The sequence below is a fragment of the Rhinatrema bivittatum genome, chromosome 4 (genome assembly GCF_901001135.1).
Source record: "Rhinatrema bivittatum chromosome 4, aRhiBiv1.1, whole genome shotgun sequence".
Taxonomy (NCBI): Eukaryota; Metazoa; Chordata; class Amphibia; order Gymnophiona; family Rhinatrematidae; genus Rhinatrema; species Rhinatrema bivittatum.
Window position 1 is genome coordinate 348,637,273 of NC_042618.1, and position 21,281 is coordinate 348,658,553.

Genomic DNA, 21,281 nt, shown 5'->3' on the forward strand with positions numbered 1-21,281 from the left:
GATCATGTCCATGTATGTATGCTGGGAACTGCGCACCCATGGGTGTGCACAAGCTCGTTTAAAATCTACGTTTTGGAATATTTTGTGCAATTCTGGTCACCTCATCTTAAAAAAGATACAGTTGTATTGGAAAAGATACAGAGAGGGTGGAATGGGTTTCCTATGAGGAAAGGCTAAAAAGGTTAGGGCTGTTCAGCTTGGAGAAGATGGCTGTTGGGGGATATGATAGAAGTCTATAAAGTCATGAATGGAATAGAATGGGTAAATGTAAATTGATTATTTACTCTTTCAAAAAATACAAAGACTAGGAGACACTGTATGAAATTTGCAAGTAGCACATTCAAAACAAATCAGATAAAATTATTTTTACTCAATGCACAATTAAGCTCTGGAATTCATTGCTGGAGGATGTGATTAAGGCAGTTAACACAGTTGAGTTTGAAAAAGGCAGGGACAAGAAAACTTAAATGTGAATTTTTAAACTCACACATGGGCATTCATGTACGGGCAGTTCCCGGTGCGCGTACATGGACTTACTCATATTATAACATGCGTGAATCGATGCACACATGTTATAAAATCCGCTACCTGCGTGCGCATGCACACCCAATTTTATATCGGCACGTGTATAAGGGGGGGGGGGGAGGATTTTGCAAGATGCTTGCGGTGACAGACTAGGCCTTTCTAACCCCCCTAGCTAACCTGACTCCTTTTTCCCCTTTCCTCCCAGACCCCTAAAACCCCTATAACTAGTTTATTTTTTGTTTCTATACTTACCCGCTCTAGCGTACAGCAGCAGGTTGCGCGTGCCAATCTGATCACAGCGAGTGCTGTCCTGTCCCGCCCCTGCCTTGCCCCTACCCTGCTCCCAGCCCGCTCCTTTTAGCTTAGCCAGTTCTTTGGTGTGTACCAGGAGATACACGCACGGGCTTTTAAAAATCCCTGCAGCAAGCACGTGGCCTGGTCACGCGCACACGCATATCTCCCGTTTTTTACACGCGCCAGCATTTGAAAATTAGCCCGTTGGGGAATAGCCACTAGTTATTATTGCATGACAGCGATTTACTGTCTGGGATCTTGCCAGGTATTTGTGTCTTGGACTGGCCACTGTTGGAAACAGGATACTGGACTTGATGGACCCTTGGTCTGACCCAGTATGGCAATTCTTAAGTTCTTATATCAATACATGGTATGAGTGCACTTGGGTATTGGGTGCAGTTCTGATTATCTCATGTCAAAAAAGACATAGCAGAACTAGAAAAGGTGAAGGGAAGGGCAATAAAAATGATAAAGCTCCCCTGTGATGAAAGGCTATGCAGGTTAGGCTCTTCAGCGTGGAAAAGAGATGGCTGTGAGGAACTATGGTAAAAGTAATAAATCATTACAAAGGTGGAATGTGTAAATAAGGGACAGTTATTTTACCCTTAGAAATAATACTAAAACAAGGGGACACTCCATGAAACCAACAGTGTTGTGAACCTGCCCGCAAGGAGCGTGGGCAGGCTCTCTACCTTCGTGGCCAGTCGGGCCGCTGACTTGCCTCGCGGATCTCCAGCTGTTTTGGTGCGGAGTCCGCCGCCAAAGCCATCCTCCGCAGAACGGAGGCCACGTTCCTTCTTGCCCTGCGCGGCAGGGCCGACCCGCTGCGAGCTCTGCCTCGCGGCCGGGACCACCGCTGCCGCTCCTGCTCTCCCCGACGTGCTGCATCGCTCCTGGGATCCTTGGGACAACAGGGAGTCATCCTCACCGTGGCTGGGGTCTTTGCCCGGCAGGGAAGCCGTCCCTGCTGATGCCTGCAGCCAGCCTGGAGTTCTCTCTCTGTCTTCGCAGCTAGAAGCCGCTCCTGCAGCCTGCCTTTCTCCAGCTTCTTGGCAGGGCTGCTCCCGCGGCGTGCCTTGCTTCTCCTCTGGCCTTCCATGTGGCTGGGGACGCCACCAGCCTGTCTTCTCTTCTCCCAGCTCTCCTTAGGCGCGGGCGCGCACCTCTCTCCTGCTCTTCAAGGGCCAGCCAGGTGTGGCCCTCTCCTAGCTCCTCCCTGGGCGTTGGCCCCTTCAGCCCTACAAAAGGGTCCAGCGCTCAGTCCATCGTTGCCTTCGCAAGGAGTTAGACACTCCTGGGATCCTGCTGTCCTTTGCTCCAGATGTCGTCCCTCTTCCAGCACTTCTTCAAGGTCCTGTGTTTCCTGTTCTTCGTTGGAGCTCCTCGCCTTGTCCTGATGTCCATATTCCAGTCCAGATATCTGCCTGCTGTTTCTGATGTCCGTGATCCAGTCCTGAGGTCTGTCTCCTGATCCTGTAATCCGTGTTCCAGTCCAAATGTTTGTTCTCCTGAGTCTGATGTCCATGATCCTGTCCAGTTGTCCTGAACCCCTGGTTCCTCGTTGCCACCCTTCCTGGCGTACCATGTCGTGGTCCACGACCAGCCCCACGGGCGGGCTGTGTAGGGCGCTTCGTCGTGCAATGCCTCCTCCACTTCTGCAGCACAAGCCTCTGGGAGACTTCCACTTCTGTCCTTATCCCTGGTCTACGGAGTCCCTTGTGCTTGCTCCGTCCATGCCAAAGACTCTGCCAGAATCTGTACCATCCCAGCGTGGTCCGTGACCAGCCACTGGCGGCTGTGTAGGGCGCGCCTCGGTGCAGGCCTCTACAGCTTCTGAGACATGTTCCTTTTCATTGCTCCACTTCCCATCTAGAGGCTCTTCGAGTCCAGCGTGGTCCATGACCAGTCCCGTGGGTAGACTGTGTAGGGCGCGCTGCATCACAGTCTCAACCCAGTATTTGCTTGACTCTTCTGAATGCCTTGAACCTTGCCTGAGTCTCGTCTGTGCACCCAAGTACCGCATTCCTGAGTCTCGTCTGTGCACCCAAGTACCTTGTTCCTGAGTCTTCGTCTGAATCTCCATGTTCCAGTCTTCGCTGCCCTGGCCTCCATCCAGCCTGCTGCTTCTTGCCGTACCCTGCGGCAGGTCTGAAAGGGCTTGGAATGGTCGGAGGACTGTTCATAAGACCACCATTGCATTGCTGGTCTTCCGAAGCGTGCAGGTCCGGAGGAGGGTCAGTATCTCCAGTCATCTGTCTTCAGTCCAGCCTCGCTTCTGTCCAGCCCATGCTCGGGCATGCCTCGCCTGCTGCAGCACCTCTTCGGAGTTCCTCTGGGGTCGAACCGTGGTCCAAGAACACACATCCCCTAGTAAGCGGAATCACTCTTCTAGCACTTCCTAACAAACAGCCAGCAGTTTTAAAACAAATCATAGAAAGTACTTTTTCACTCAACACAGAATCAAGTTGTGAAATCTGTTGCCAAGAAGATTGTGGTCAAGGTGACCAGCATAGCGGGGTTTAAGAGGTTTGGAAAGGTTCCTGGAGGAAAAGTTCATACAACATTATTAGCCAGGTATATTACAGAGAGCCATTGTGATTCCTGAGAGAAACAAGAGATAGATCAACTTTTTGGGGACTGCTGGGTACTTGAGACTGAGGCTGGCTACTGTCAGACAGGATGCTGGTTTTAACATACCTTGATCTAACCAAGCATGACATTTCTTATGTTCACATGTTCCTTTGATGGACGGCGTGCCAAAACTTTTAAATGACCTGTAAAATGGCATGAATGAGAAAAACTATATGTTGTTAATTTTTTAATGTAATTTAAGATAGGCAATGGCTTGCACAAAACTATTTAATTAAAGCCTTTCTTGTTTAAACAGATGTTTGACTGTTAAATAGAAACATTGATGTCCCTTAGCTATGTACAGCAATTATGTAATTATCAGGCATGGAAATTGTTTTAAAAATCACAAAAATATAGCACATTTATTTCTTAAGATTATTTTAAAGAACTATATGGAATAAACTGAAGGTAAAAGGCCCTCAAAGTTTAACCTCTATAATATTGTAACCTGTTAGCAGATCCTTCTTTTAATCATAGGTCAAAACCGCCATTTGATTTCGCTTTTAACTTCAGTTACAATGCTCTATTTGTGATATGTGCAAACAACTGTTAAAAACAAATCATGTATCTTGTGCAGCATCAATGAAAATTTAATGAAAATACTGATGTGGACCACATTTCGCTATCGCTATATCAGGTTGCCTTATGCATATGAAAACTCATTCACTTTGGTGACGTCAGTCTGCCTTATACTGCATCAAATTTCTCTTCTCAAAAGAAAAAATGATTTTAAATAGTTTGAAAATATACATTTAAGCTGATATATAAATACACCTCCTGACTTATTCATAATAATGTTCTTCATTTTCTTATCTAGCCACATAGCCTGCTAACATTGCTGAAACACAATGCTTGCAATCTCAATGATAATTGCCTTTTGTGCCATTTCAAGTGGTCACACGGTTTTCAATAACCAAACAAAAAATAAGAGTGTTTGATAGGCTATTCCTATCCAATCAGAATCCAGATCTTAAATTCTGAATGCAACACATAAAATCATTGAATCATTTAATTCACAAAAATGTTCTTGATGTAGTAAAACCACTTATTTCTGAAAATGTTATTGATCCTTAATGAAATGGGGTTAGTCTATGTATCTGACAACCATTCAATATTAATGTTCAATCAAATGAAGCTCAAAAATCCATTGCCACTCCAATCAATATTGAATTAACACAAATATACCATAGACAAAACATTTCATATGAGAGACAACCATTCAATATTGATATCTAATTTTAATGGTTCAATTAATTGAAGCTCAAAAATCCATTTCTGCTCTTGTTGGAACAAGATTTCTTCCTGATCTCCTCCCCTAGGATTAGGGAGAATATATATAGTCAATAACAAACACCTTAATGCTTCAAAACTGTACCCAACTTTAGAAAACAGCAATGTTCCATAAGTCTTGACATAAAGCAAATATGGTCTTCCCCACATAAATTTTATCACAAGATCATAAGATGACATATATTACAATGGAAAGCAATTTCTATTCCTGGGAGTAACAAGAAATAGATCAGCATTTTGGGATCTGCCAGGTACTTGTGATCCAGACTGCCTCTGTCAGATATGATGCTCCACTTGATGCACCTTGATCCAACCAAGCATGGCATTTCTTATGTTAATATGTTCTTTTGCTGGAATGCTTGCTAAAACATTTAACTGCCCACTAAAATGACATAAATGAGAAAAACAAATATTTTGTTAATTTTTATGCTGTTTCAGATAGGCGATGGCTGCACAAAACCATTTAAGAAATATTTGAACAGATATTTGACCATTAAGTAGGGAAGGTGAAATTCCTTAGCTGTGATTAGTAATTATGTAATTATCAGGCATGAACATTGTTTAAAAATACCATTTTGGAAGCCCAGATCAGGTGTATTCCTTGAATTAAAAAAGGTGGAAGGTTAAATGGTTGCCGGTATGGTTACAAAGTGAGACGAGAAGGCTATTCTAGTCAAAAGAGCATCTTTTAAAAAATGGAAAAGGGATCTAAATGAAGAAAAAAGGAAACAACATAAGCATTGGCAAGTTAGTAAATAAGTACATAAGGTTTGTCATACTGGGACAGAGCAAAGGTCCATCAAGCCCAGTACTTTGTTTCAAACAGTGGCCAATTCAGGTCAGAAGAACCTGGCAGGATCCCAAGTGGTGGATAGATTCCATACTGCTTATTAGGGATGTGCATTAGTTTAATATGAATGTGCAAAACGCAATGAATAAGGGTAATTTCTTTAATTTGGAGGCCCCGAAATGAATTGGGGGCCCCCAAATGAAACAAACCTTATTTGTTGCAGTTTTTTTAAATCACATAGATCAAAATGGCACTATATGCTGGAATGACTGCAAAAGAGTTAATTAACTCTGGTGCAATCCCAGGGGATAGTGTCAGTTTAAGAAGAAAAGAATAAAGAAGAAGATGTCTTTAGAGCTGCTCTGAGGCCTAGCCTCTGGGCCTGGGATGGACCCTAGGCTGAGGCCTAGGTGTCAGTACTGGCCTCCAGGCCAGAACCCCAGTGCTGGCTGGGCTCTGGCCTAATCTAAAGCCCAGGCATCGGGACCCGGCCTCTGGGCTGAGCCATGACATCAGGTCTGGGCCTAGGCTCCAGCCTAGGCCGAGATGCAGGTGTCAGGACTCAGCCTTCAGGCCAGGCCCTGATGTTGGGCCTGGGTCTGAGCAGAGGCCCCAGCATCAGAACTGAACCCTGGCATCGGGCCTGGGTCTAGGTTGAGGTTCTAGTGTCAGGACTTGGCCTCCAGTCAGGGCTGAAGCATTAGGCCTGGGCCCAAGACCTGGCCTCTGGGCTGTGTCATGGCATTGGGCCTGGACCCAGGTTCCGGCCTAGGCCAAGGCATCATCCTTGCATAGTCCAAGATCACAGCAACCTACTGCATCCTCAGCCTATGCAAGGACGATGCGTCATCCTAGACGGAGCCGGGGCCCAGGCTTAATGTCATGACCTGGCTCAGCGGCTTCGGTCTGGTCTTAGGCCTTGCCAGTGTATCCCCACTACATGGGGTAATTGAGGGCTGGGGGGATGCTGGCCCCAGCATTTTTCTGGGCGGGTGGGAGGGAGAGATGGGAGGCCCCATTTTAATTTTATTTGTCCTTTTTTGGGGTTTTTTAAAAAAATGTTTGATTTGGGGGTTTTTTTTCACATGAATGAAGTGAATCAAACATTCCATGAACCAAAATTTGTGGGAAAAACCTTCCTGAAAATGAACCAAAAACATCAAACATTTTTTTTCCCTGCATACCCCTACTGCTTATCCCAGAAATAAGAAGTAGATTTCTATAACTCCATCTTAATAATACTTTATGGACTTTTCCTCCAGGAACTTGTCCAAATATTTTTTAAATGCAGCTACACTAATAGCGTTAACCACATCCTCTGGTAATGAATTCTGGAGCTTAATTATAGGTTGTGTAAAAAAATATTTTCTCTTTTTTAATTTTAAATATACCATCTAGTAAGTTCATTGTGTGTTCCCTAGTCTTTTAACTCTTTGAAAGAGTAAACAACCAATTAATGTTTACTTGTTTCACTCCATTCATTATTTTATAGACCTCTATCATATCTCCTTTCTGCCATCTCTTCTCTAACCTCTTTAGCCTTTTCTCATAGGGGAATCATTCCATCCTCTTTATCATTTTGGTTGCCATTATCTGTACCTTTTCTAATTCTGCTATATCTTTTTTGAGATGTGGTGTCCAGAACTGCACACAGGATGAGGTCGCACCATGAAGTGATACAGAGACATTATGATATTCTCTGCTTTATTCTTCATTTCTTTCCTAATAATTCCTAGCATTCTAATTGCTTTATTTTCTGTTGCTGTCTACTGGGCAGAAGATTTCAACATATTATCAATGATGATACCTAGCTCCTTTTCCTGAATGGTGACTCCTAATTTTGAATCTTGCATTGTATAGCAATAATTTGGGTAACTCTTCCCTAAGTGCATCACTTTTCACTTGTCCACATTAAATTTCATTTGCCATTTGCATACCCAGTCTCCCAGTTTTGCAAGGACCTCCTTCAATTTCTCACAATCCTCTTGTGATTTAACAACGTTGAATAACTTTGAGTCATCAGCAAATTTGATCACCTCACTCATTGGTTCTATTTCCAGCCACTGATAAATATATTAAAAAGCAGTGATTAGAGGTGTGCATTCGGTCCCTACGTATTGGCAATCCGCAACAAATGTGCCAATATTCGTTGTATTTGTGGGGAAGCGAAACGTATCGCGATTCCCCACGGATACAATGAATTTTCGCCGAATTATTCAGCCGCCAATTTAAACAACCCCCCCCACCCTCCTGATCCCCCCCAAGACTTACCAAAACTCCTTGGTGGTCCAGCGGGGGGTCCGGGAACCATCCCCTGTACTCTCACACCCTCGGTACCAGTTCAAAATGGCACCGATAGCCTTTGACCTGCTATGTCACAGGGGCTACCGGTGCCATTGTTCAGCCCCTGTCACATGGCCATTGGCGCCATCTTGTGCTCCTGCCATGTGACAGGGGCTGACCAATGGCACCGGTAGCCCCTGTGACATAGTAAGGGCAAGGCTATCAGTGCCATTTTGGTCCTGGCACCCGACGGCACGAGTGCAGGAGATCGTTCCCGGACCCCCGCTGGACCCCCAGGGGCTTTTGGCAAGCTTGGGGGGCCTCATGACCCCCACAAGACTTGCCAAAAGTCCAGCGGGGGTCCGGGAGTGACCTCCTGCACTCGGGCCGTATTGCCAGTATTCAAAATGGCGCCGGCGCCATTTTGAATACTGGCAGCCGCTAGCCTTTGCCCTCATTATGTCACCGACCATCAGCCCCTGTGACATAGTGAGGGCAAAGGCTAGCGCCGGCGCCATTACATGATCGGGCCTACCCCAGTTTTCTAAATCCTACCTATCCTTTCTTCCTTTTCCCCTTTCCTCTCCTCTCCTCCCCTACCCCTAAACCTACGCTATCGGAATTTTATTTATTTTAGAACTTACCCCTCCTCCGAGCAGGAGTAAATTCCACAAACCGGCCGGCTGCTGGAGCACGCTTCACCAGGACAGTGCCTAATGGCGCTGTCCCGGCCAGCCCCAGTCCTGCCCCCCACACCGGCCCACCACTTTTCAAAACCTTCTCTTCCTCACATACCAGGAAATGCACGTGTGGCCAGGCCATTTTGAAAATGCCCTCAGCGCACATTTGGCCCTGCCCTAAGCTTATCTCCCAGGATATCTTCCAGTCACACCCTTCCCCTGCCAGTTTTACTCTAGCTACATGTTAAAAAAAATAAGAATAGCAATCTCCTTGATAGAGATACTCCCACACCCAAAGAAACTGATGTGCATTCATTCCCCCTTCAAACCTTAACCCTATTTCTTTACCCATACATGTGATTCATCTTACCCCATGAAACACTCTTTTTCTCCCTATCCATTTTCACTCCTGCCCACCCCATCCCTTCCCCCTAACTACTCACCATCCATACTCTAATATTTCTATTTCTCTCATAACCAGAGAAAAAGTAATCTTTTATGTGTTCAGGTGCCATGCTCCCACGCCTTCCTCCCCTAAAAAATCTCCCTACAGTGCTAAAAACATAGGGGTAGATTTTAAAAGAATGCACGCGTGTGTCCATGTGAGTACACTACCCGGCATGCACACATGGATGCTCGATTTTATAACATGTGCGCCGGCCATTTTAAAGATGGTCGGCGCCATCTTTAAAGATGGCACCTGTCATCCAGTGCTCCTACCATGTGACAGGGGCCGGCCAATGGCACGGATACCCTGTCACATGGTAAGGGCAAAGGGCCATCGGCGCCATTTTTATTAGTGGCAGCCGATGGCCCGAGAGCGGGAGATCACTCCCTGTGCCCCCACTGGACCACCATGTAATTTTAAAAGGTTTTGGGGGGGGGGGGGGGTCGGGAGGGTGGGGGAGTCTAAGGGGGTCATTTTAAAGGGTCGGGTGGGTTTTTTTTTTATCGGGCCATCAGCGCCATTTATATTAGTGGCAGCCAAAATGGCGCCGATGGCCCGAGAGCGGGAGATCGTGCTGGGACCCCCCCCCCCCGCTGGACCACCAGGTAATTTAAAACATTTTGGGGGGGTTCAGGGGATTCGTTTTAAAGGGTCGGGTGGGTTTAGGGGTTGTTTTGGTGTGCCGGTTTTCCCGCCCTCCCCCTCCCCCGATTTACGATTTTTCACGATAAATCGGGGGAATTTATATTGTATCGCGACTCTAACGATTTTTGACGATTTAAAAAATATCTGACGATTTTTTTAAATCGTCAAAAAATGATTCACATCCCTACTTTACATATTGTTTCTGACAGAGGTCCACAGTTTACAGCTAGATACTGGAAAGCTCTGTGTAAAAGTTTGGAATCCAGTTAAATCTTACCACAGCATTCCATCCCCAGAGTAATGGACAAGCAGAACACATGAATTATTCTCTAAAGACTTTCCTTCAAACCTTTGCCATTAAAAGACAGGACAACTGGGTGACTCTGTTGCCTTGGGCTGAATTCTCATATAATAACCACGTCCATTCAGCCACAGGAAAATCACCCTTTCGTCTGGTGTATGGGAAGCAACCCATGCTGCCTTTACCACTTCCATTAATAGTACTCTCTCCGGCAGCCCAGCTGTCAGCTCAATAGCTTCATGCTCTCTGGAACTCGTTTCAAGGGAAGCTGCAACAGACGGCTGCCACAGCTAAAAGATTTGCCGATCGACTTCGCCGACTGGCTCTGGTGTTTCTACTAGGGGACAAGGTCTGGCTAAGCACCAAGAATATCCACCTTCACCTACCTTCTAGACGCCTGGCGCCTAAATACTTCGGACAATTCAGAGTGGCAGAGAGAGTCAGTGTAGTGTCCTATCGCTTACGTCTTCCCATTACGATGAGAATTCATAACGTATTCCACTTCTCTCTACTCAAGCCTGTGATTCTTTCCAAGTTTCATCGCAAACCGCTCAAATCTCTGGAGACACCTACAACAGTCGAGACCATTTACCAACTCCAAGACATGCTGGATGTGCGCTTCCATCACCGTCGATGAAAATACTTGCTATTTTGGGAAGGATGTGGTCCTGAAGAGAATACATGGGAGCCAGCTAGCAACATTCTGGACAAATCTCTCTTGCACCAGTTTCATCTGGACCATCCTGGTAAACCCGGACCTCCAAGGAGGGGGTGTAAGGGGGGGGTAATGTTGCGATCCCGGTCACGGGTCCCGCGACCGGGCTCTTACCTCTGCCTAAGACTGCCCCGATTTGCTGCGGCAGCTCCTGATACTTTCAGGCCTGGTTGGGCCATCTCCGCGGCAGCGTCTCCATGAGGGAGACACCGCCGAGCTTCTCACATAGCTCCACCCCCTTAGGCACGCGCGCGCACAAGGGGGAGGAATTTAAAACAACAGTGGCGGGAAACCTCGGCCGGCCCCCGGGATGATGTCAGATGCCAGCAGAATATTTAAAGCCCAGCTCCTGCCCTGAGACTTTGCCTTGCAAAGAGGTTGACTCCTGTGAGTTGTCTAGCTGCGTTCCAGTGTGTGTTCCTGTTCCTGTTCCTGCTTGTGGTCCTGTTCCTGCCTGTGTTCCTGTTCCTGCTTGTGTTCCTGGTCCAGTCTTGTCCTGTTCCCTCTGCCTGACTTCTGGGTCCTGACTCCAGTACATCCTTTGGAAATCCTGATTGCTGCCAGCCCTGACCTTTGGATCGTCCACTCTTCCTGCTTGCTATCGCTTCTGGGAGACCGTGCCTAAGTCCAAGTGGCTTGGGTCTTTATGGGCTCCTCCCAGGGGGACCTCGGGTCTCCAGTGGTGAAGCTCCAGATTGGCCTCCTGGCTCCGTTCCGCCTCCCGGCCATTCCATCTCTGCAGAATCTTCTTCACCGTTCTTTCCTCATCCGCAAGGCAAGCCCAAGGGTCCACTGATTATAACACAGCCCTCCTCAAGTCTATTTAGGAGCTTTCCATAGCGAGCTTGGGATGCAGTCCCTTTAGGTTTTCCAAGAGTAAAGAGATGTAGAAAAGTTTAGCTTTTGTTGCTTTGCAGGCCCATTCAGTGAAAGCATGCTAGCCTAGCCTGTGGGTCCTGACCAGGGTCGGGAGGGTTTTCCTTCCAGTCTACTTACTAGCTGGTTGGGATAGCCCCTGGAGTTGTTTATGAGGGTTTTGAGATTTTTCATGGAAGGAGCCTTGTGAGACACTTGGGCCTTTCTTGGGCACAGGGATTGGGGAATCCTGTGTCTGGGATGCTCAGAGATAGGGAATACCTGCCCTCCATATCCTCAATGAGGAAGGGGATGACAGTGACCCACTGCAAGGAACAACTTCGGTGTTAAATTTAGTTGTTTGGGGTAAAGAATGTTATAACATCCAGAACGAAGATTTTGGCTACCCCTTCCTTCCTGCTAGAGGGTCCTTTCCATTGAGGATCCAGAGAAAGTACTAAAAAGACTGTGTAAGATCAAGGAGATCCTGAAGATCTACTAACCATGAGTAACCACCCTGGGGAGAGAAAAGAGGATTTACTCTCTGTGCTATAGACTTTCCTTTTTTATCAACTTGGAAGGGATTTTGACCATCCTGACCATCTGGGAGCTCCACTTCACTTTAAACCAAGAGAGTGAATGTTTGCCCTGCCCTGATATAAGTGAGTCCTGCACAGATAGAGAGAAGAAACTGTAAAGGAATTGAAGAGAGACTTCTATGGTGCTGCAGTTTTGAGACATTTACCATCAGTGTTTAACAGTAAAGAATTTTATTTTGGACATTAACCAAGTGGCTCCAGAGTATTTATTTTTGCACTCACTACACTCATATCAGAGACCAGCATAGTCCCTAGAGGAAACACAAAGGAATGTATAAAGAAACTACCTCTGTCATATTGGGACCTGAAAGGACTCCTTTCTTCCCAAAGTCCAGTGAATCCACACCTTGGGAAGTAAAGAAGGTACAAGAGCTAGTCAAGGTTCCTGCCCCTAAGAGTATAAATAACTTTATGGCTTCACCTGTGCTGTCTTGCACACTGGGGTGGGGTTACATTAGGAAGACATGAATGAAATAAACAAGAATATCAAGTTATTTCTCTGGGTGGGTGGTCAGAAATCCTGAATTTCACTACAAATTTTGTTGAGAATGAATAAGTTAGGAGGGTTGAATTGTCCAAATATGCACATGTATAATATTGCTTGTTTGTTAAGGCACATACGTGCCTGGAAATTTGAAACATCATTTCATAGTCCTTTGAAATTTTTGGAGGCAAGACCTTTTTCACTAGGAAATATCTTAGAGATTGCAAAGAAATATCTCCCAGAAAAGATTCTTAAAAGTAATATAGTAGCTTCTTGTAGGAATGCCTGGTGAGTTATCTGTGCTAGCTTGCATAAAGAGGGCATAAGGACAGTATTGGTGACTATCCAAGGTAATCTTCAATTCTCACCTGGTACCAACAATTCCTTATTTATTCAATGGAAACTGCAGGGTTTTACAATAATCTACCAGCTATTTTTGGCAAATATTCATCTGATCCATAGTTTTCAAGAATTACAATTACAATTTGCACTTCCATCTAAATATTTCTGTGGTACCTTACAAGTTACACATTATGGTGCAGATTTTCAAAGTTACGAATGCGGCCTACATTTGTGCACGCTACCCGGCGCGCACAAATGTACGCCCGATTTTATAACATGTGCGAGCAGCCATGCGCATGTTATAAAATCAGGGGTTGGCGCGTGTAAGGGGGTACACACTAGTGCAACTTGTGCACGCCGAGCCCTTGGGGAGACCAGCTGGCTTTCCCTGTTCCTTCCGAGGCCGCCCCAAAATCGGAGTGGCCTCGGAGGGAACTTTCCTTCCCCCCCAACCTTTCCCTCCCTTCCCCTTCCTGTCCTGCCCCCAGCCCGAAAACGCCCCCCCCCCCCGTACCTTTGTTGTTGAAGTTGCGTGTGCTGGCCAAGTGCCGGCGAGTGATCCCCGGCCCAGGGGCCGTATGGAGGCCTCAGGCCACGCCCCTCCCCTCCCCACCCCACCCACGCCATGCCCATGCCCCGTCAATGAACCACCCATTTTTTCAAGCCCCGGGACTTACACGCGTCCCTTGGCTTTACACACACCGCCGGGCCTTTTGAAAATAGGCCTGGCGTGCATAACCCCCCTACGCACGTAAATCCAACTGGATTTACGCATGTAGGGCTTTTAAAATCTGCCCCTGTATACAAAAGGTATTGAAAGAAATTCCAGAATTTGGTGATTTCCATATACTAGATGATTTTTTAAGAGGTGAGGAAGGTAAAAGGAAATCATGTGTGCAGTAGGGATGTGAATCGTTTTTTGACGATTTAAAATATCGTCCGATATATTTTAAATCGTCAAAAATCGTTAGGGCCACGATACAATACCAATTCCCCCGATTTATCGTCAAAAAATCGTAAATCGGGGGAAGAGGGAGGGCAGGAAAACCGGCACACTAAAACCCCCTAAAACCCACCCCCGACCCTTTAAATTAAATCCCCCACCCTCCCGAACCCCCCCCCCAAATGCCTTAAATTACCCGGGGGTCCAGCGGCACACTAAAACCCCCTAAAACCCACCCCGACCCTTTAAATTAAATCCCCCACCCCAAATGCCTTAAATTACCTGGGGATCTGTAGCGGCGGTCCGTAGCTTAAATTACCCCCGGGTCCGTAGCTAAATCGGGGAAAGGGGGAGAGCAGGAAATCCGGCACAGTAAATCGTGGTGTCTTCAGCCGGCGCCATTTTGCAGGAGGTCATTCAGCGAGGGTTCCAGACCGCCGCTGAATGACCTCCTGCATTCAATCTCCTGCCGGCGCCATTTTCCGTACGGAAACGATTCGCGGCAGGAGATCGCTCCAGGGGACCCCGCTGGACCCCCGGGATCTTTTGGCCAGCTTGGGGGGGGGGCCTCCTGACCCCCACAAGACTTGCCAAAAGTCCAGCGGGGGTCCGGAACGACCTCCTGCGTCGAATCGTATTGGTCTATGGCCGCCGCCATTTTGCGGCGGCCATTTTGCAAAATGGCACCGGCTGAAGACACCACGATTTACTGTGCCGGATTTCCTGCTCTCCCCCTTCCCCAGATTTAGCTACGGACCCGGGGGTAATTTAAGCTACGGACCGCCGCTACGGACCCCCAGGTAATTTAAGGCATTTGGGGTGGGGGATTTAATTTAAAGGGTCGGGGTGGGTTTTAGTGTGCCGGGGGTGGGTTTTAGGGGGTTTTAGTGTGCTGCTGGACCCCCGGGTAATTTAAGGCATTTGGGGGGGGGGTTCGGGAGGGTGGGGGATTTAATTTAAAGGGTCGGGGGTGGGTTTTAGGGGGTTTTAGTGTGTGTTCACGATTTTAATGATTTTTTCACGATAATCTAAACACCCAAATGGCGACGATACGATTCCCTCCCCCTCCTAGCCGAAATCGATCGTTAAGACGATCGAGGACACAATTCGCATCTCTAGTGTGCAGTATCATAGAGCATTGCTAGATATCCAACATGGGGATGAATGCAAAGAAATATGGCAGAGATGGTTTAAGATACATAATATAGAGATATCTTTATAAGAGATGATCAAGTGTTTTGCAAAAATCCCTTCTCTTTCAGAGAATGCAAGGATGCGAGATATACATTATAAATTCTTGCATCAGGCTTATATATCTCCAACTAGGGCATTTAGGATGCACCTTCAGAGGTGTATGGAAAATGTGCAGTAAAGGTGATTATATCCATAGTTTTTGGCAATGTTTTGCAATTCAAGGTTTTTGGGAAGATATTCCGAGATTTGTTCAACTTTTGTGGGGAAGGCCTATTCTATTGCAACCTAGTATTTGGCTCTTCAGCATCTATGATGGGCTTTCACCCCCAATTTTGAAACAACATCAAATATTTTTTGATAAAATCTCTTTGGTGGCAAAGCAGGTAATATTGATAAATTGGGTTAAGGAAACAGCTCATGTGAAGGAAAGGTGGAGATAGCAGCTGCATAAGTTACTTACGTTTTAGTATCTGTCAACAAAAAAAGCTTCAAATAAGAAATATGAGCAAATGATAGCTATATGAGAAGACTATCTTCAAAATTTACCTGCGCAATCAAGGAATCTGGTATATAGCCTTTAGTAAACTAGGGTGCTTAGGGTTACCATGTTATTATCACGTTACATTCTTAACTTGTAATGTCAATTGGGTGAGGTTTTGTTCATCTTCTCTGATAGCTTTCTGTCACCCAATCTGGTGGAGAAATTACCTGGAGGGAACTGTTGTGTATACATATCTCTGTGTATACTAATTCTATTTGTATTGCACATTATTAATTTATTATTGTCTATTAGTGTATTCAAATAAAAACTTTGTGGAGAATTTGGGGAAGGGGAGAAGGAGCGCGTCAAAGGGAGCGCGTCAAAGGGAGCGCGTCAAAGGGAGAAGGAGCGCGTCAAAGGGGCCTGCCCCTTTGTCTCGCCCCTTCGTTGCAGCCCCGAGGAGCCCCGATCCTCTCCCGAGGAATACCCACAAATAAACAAAGTCTCCATACAGACGACACCACCCACCTGGGAATACCACAATTACCGGAAACCCAACTAACCTACTGCCGCCTCACCTAAGCCTAGCCCCAAGGAGGACCTATAGACGGTACAAATAGCAACGAGACTAACAGTGAGTCAATTGCAACCGTTCACCTCTCTCGATTGTCTCCCTGGAACCACTTGACACATGTATATGTTCCACTAGAATTGCTACCCTTCTATCTATACTACTAGACTGTTTAAGAATAAGTATATCGACCACAATACCTTTGAATCATAATTTCAACTTGCCTCCTACTTCTCTTTCCTCCTACCCCAAAACATCACTCTATTACTTTCCCTATGCTAATGTCTCCATGCTGATATCTCAATTTTAAAATTGAATCATCTATGTTTATGTTTCACTAACATCCCACCCCCTTGCAGTGAACAATCTTACGACTCACACCTATCATCCAGCTACCATACTGTAACCCTTCCTTTACTCAGCATCATGGGTTATCAACACGTCCAACACATTCCTACCATCACACACTTCTACACTTCATACAAAGGACTCCGAGACACCGACCAAACCATACAACACAGATCAATCATACCCATAATGACCTCTCCCCTTACACAAATGATAGGCTTAATGACCTTCTCTATTCTTCTTCTAAATGCTCAATCTATTGTAAAGAAAACCACTCTCCTATTTGACATACTTACTGACGAATCCCCTGACATATGTGCCATCACAGAATCCTGGTTAAAGGATACCGACACTGCTCTAATCAACCAACTCCCCACAGACACATATAGCATCTTCTCCATTCCTAGACCTAAAAAGAAAGGGGGTGGTCTACTCCTTGCCGCCAAAAAGAGACTCAACTTCTCACTCCAATCTACCCTCCCTCCACCCAAATTGGAGATCAGCATCTTTAGATCCAACTCTCTCCAACTCTGCTTAATCTATGCCCCCCCTGGCATCCTAGAAAAGAACCCCTCCCCCCTCATAGAATACATCTCAAAAAACATAAACATTGCCAACCCAGCCATCATTCTTGGAGATCTCAATCTCCATGTCGATTGCAACCCCCTCTCCACTTCATGCGAAACTATATTGTTAGCTATGAATGCCCTGGGATTCAAACAGATCGTGACTAACCCCACGCACAAAGCGGGTCATACCCTTGACCTGATATTTACTAACACCTTAATCCAAGCTGATCACCCCTTTTGTACGCCCATTCCCTGGTCAGATCACTATCGTATTGACACATGCTGCACTATACAAGATTCCCCCCAATCCTCCCTAACTACAAAAACAATTAGTTTTCGCAAACAGGCTAAAACCGAAGATATCATAGAGGCCCTTTCAGAGGAACTACTTAACCTAGACCTTACAGATGCTAACTCCGCTACCTCCTCATGGTTCCATATCACCACCAACATAGCAGATAGACTCTGCCCCTCTCAAACCAAAAAAATCAACTTAGAAAAGAATAACAAAAAACCATGGTATGTAAATGAGCTTAAAACCATGAAACTGAAACTTCGTAAATTAGAAAAAACCTGGCGAAAGAACCGCCTCCCAACCACCTTATTTCAGTTTCGCACCCATCTACACACCTACAGGAAGGCCACAGAAAAAGCAAAGAAAGATTTCTATGCCACAAAAATCCATCAATTCCAGTTCAACCCACAAGCCCTCTTCCAATACGTAAACAGCCTCATTACATCTCCAGACAGATGCAACCCCGACAATGATGATGAAACCAAATGCGAGAATCTAGCATCTTACTTCCTTTCTAAAGTGGAAACCATTATGGCACGCTTCACAGCTCATTCTGGCTCCCCGAACACATCAGCAACCAAAAACACCCCAATAGACTACACCAATCAAAGCATACAATCACACCCACACACAAAGAACCCAAACTCTTCACTACTGAAATTCGAAAACACATCTGCACTAGAAATTGAAAATACCCTCAAAAAAATCAAACCAGCCTATCACCCCTCAGACAACCTGCCCACCAACATACTACTCACGAGCCCAGCTACCACAGCCAAACACATCGCAAACATCCTGAACAAATCCATTACCCTAGGCCAAGTCCCGAAGCAACTCAAGCATGCCATTATCAAACCTACCCTTAAAAAAACTAATTTGGATCCTAATGAACTAGCTAACTATCGCCCAGTATCAAACCTCCCATTCCTCTCCAAAATACTGGAAAAGATTATCAACAAACAACTCACCGAATACATTGATGAACACAACATACTCTCCACATCCCAATATGGTTTTCGCAAACACCATAGCACTGAAACGCTACTCATCACACTCTCAGAATCCATACTTAAAGCCATGGACAACGGACAATCCTACATCCTTGCACTGTTAGACATATCTGCAGCATTCGACACAGTCAATCACCTCACACTCATCAAACGACTCATGGAAATTGGCATTGCTGGCACAGCCTTACTATGGTTCCAATCATACCTTAGCGACAGAAGCTACAGTGTAAAAATTGGTTGTAACAAATCCAACCCTGTCAAACTATCTCAAGGAGTACCACAGGGATCATCCCTCTCTTCAACACTCTTTAATATATACCTCCTCCCCCTCTGCCATCTCCTCTCTAAACTGGGTATCCAGCACTTTATATATGCTGACGACGTGCAGATACTCATTCCCATTAGTGATTCCATCACAAATGCAATGAAGATCTGGAACGCTGCACTATCTGAGATAAATAAACTACTTTCCGAAAATTTCCTTGCTCTCAACACCAACAAAACAGAACTACTCATTCTTTCTCCTCCTAACAACCCCTCACGCAATCTCTCCCCCACCCCCCCACCCCCCAGCTGCCCTCCTACCTTACAAGTCCGTAACCTTGGAATTATGATAGATAACCAATTTAACCTCAAAAAATTCATTTCGGCCACCATAAAAAGCGGATTCTTCAAACTCCACACCTTGAAGAGAATCAAACCTCTTCTTCATTCCTCTGACTTCCGCACAGTACTGCAAGCTATGATCCTATCCAAAATTGATTATTGCAACGCTATTCTCCTAGGCTTACCAAAAAGTACTCTACAACCACTACAGTTATTACAAAATGCTGCTGCACGCATCCTTACCAATACTCACCGTCATGAACACATCACTCCCGTCCTCCAATCACTACACTGGCTTCCTGTAACCTCCAGGATAGTATATAAAGTACTCACGCTCATACACAAAGCCATTCATAACCATGACATGCAATGGTTCCCAGAACATCTCCTGCTTCACACTCCGACCAGACCCACAAGAACGCATCACCAGGCCAAACTTCAGACTCCCTCTCCTAAGCTCATGAAACACACCACCTTCAGAGAGCGATCATTCATCATTACAGGCACTACCCACTGGAATAAAATGCCTTCTCAACTACGCCAGGAACCTTGCCACAAAAAATTCAAGCACAATCTTAAAACATGGCTGTTCAAACTAGCGTACCCGGACTAACGAATTGACTCCTTCCAAAGATGCGACATGACCTCCCGACTGACGCTTGCCCTTCCTACTTACTCTCCCCTCCTCCCACCCTCTGTGAATATTCTCCCCCTCCCCTCCCTTTTCTCTTTCCCCTGCTAATTACCCTGATTACATTGATGAACGCCCTTGTAAAAAACTAACATGTATATATGTATATAATTCTCATATCATCTACTCCTGTCCATGTTTACCCCCCTCCCTGTTAAAAAACGTTATTATTGTAAAGCCTGTTGCTCAGTTATGTTACATTGTGAACCGAGGTGATGTTTTGCAAACGTGCCTCGGTATATAAAAAACCCGTAAATAAATAAATAAATAAATAATGGTTTACACTTATACTTTACTTTGTTCCCTGCTGATGCCAAAAAATTGGCAGATTGTGGATATTTGTTATAAACTGTTGTGAGAAATACCAATAAAAAGTTATCGAAAAAAAATTGGCATTACATTAGCAATCCTTTAGTCTTCAGGTTCAATATACAATTTTAATGATAGTGTACAAATTACTAATAAAAGGTCCACAATTTCATTTTTCAGTTCTTTCAGCACTATGGGATGTATACCATCTGGTCCAGGTGGTTTTCTACTCTTTAGTTTGTCAATTTGCCATATTACATCTTCCAGATACAATGAGATTTGTTTCACTTCTGCTGAATCACCTCCTTTGAATATCATTTCTGGGATGGGTATCTCTCTTACATCTTCCTCAGTGAAGACTGAGGCAAATAATTAATTTAGTCTCTCTGCTATGGTTTTGTCATTCCTAAGTGCCCCTATACCCCTTAATCATCTAATGGTTCAACTGACTCCCTTGCAGGCTTTTTACTTCAAATGAACCTGAAAAAGGTTTTATTATGAGTTTTTGTTTCCACAGCAAGCTTTTTTTTTTCAAATTCTCTCTTTGCCTTCCTTATCAATGCTTTTCATGTTACTTGCAAATGCTTATGCTTTTTCCTGATTTTTTCACTTGGATCCATTTTCCATTTCTTGGGAGATGATGTTTAAGCTATTATAGTCTCTCTCACTTCACCTTTTAACTATGCCAGTAGTCATTTTGCCTTCCTTCTACCTTTTCTAATGCATGGAATCCATCTGGTCTGGGTTTCCGATATGGTATTTTTAAAAAATGTCCATGCCTTTTGTAAACTGTTAATGTTTGCAGCTACTCCTTTAAGTTTCATCATTTTATCATAATTACCCTTCTGAAAATTAAATGTTGTCATAGTCAGATACAAAGCATTGATAAGGAAGGCAAAAACAGAATTTGAAAAGAAGTGTGCTTTGGAAGCAAAAACTCATAATAAAAGCTTTTTCAGGTATATTTGAAGCAAATTTTATAACATTTTATAAAGTGCTACTCACTGTAACTTGTTGGCAGGTTAAGGGAATATTTAAAGACATTATTTCCCCCCAGTCCCAGATGCAGTAGTTTGAGCTCTTCTAAGATTTTTCTCTAAGCCCAAGCAGGCATACTTGAGATTTGTAAACAGCAGAGATTTCTGCAGCTAAGCATATTACCTATCTGAAAAAGACTAATGAGGTTGTTAAAAAAAAAAAGAAAAAGGTAGAATGATAAAAAAATTTTATACAGTGGGAATTTTAAACTATTTTGTGGCCCTGGTTTTATTAAAATCAATGAAGCCTGACAGAGTTGCCATGGCAATGTGCAAGGAAATCCTTGGAATCTCCATAGATTGTACCAAGGTTAGGATGGAGAGCACTATATAATTAAGTTTTAT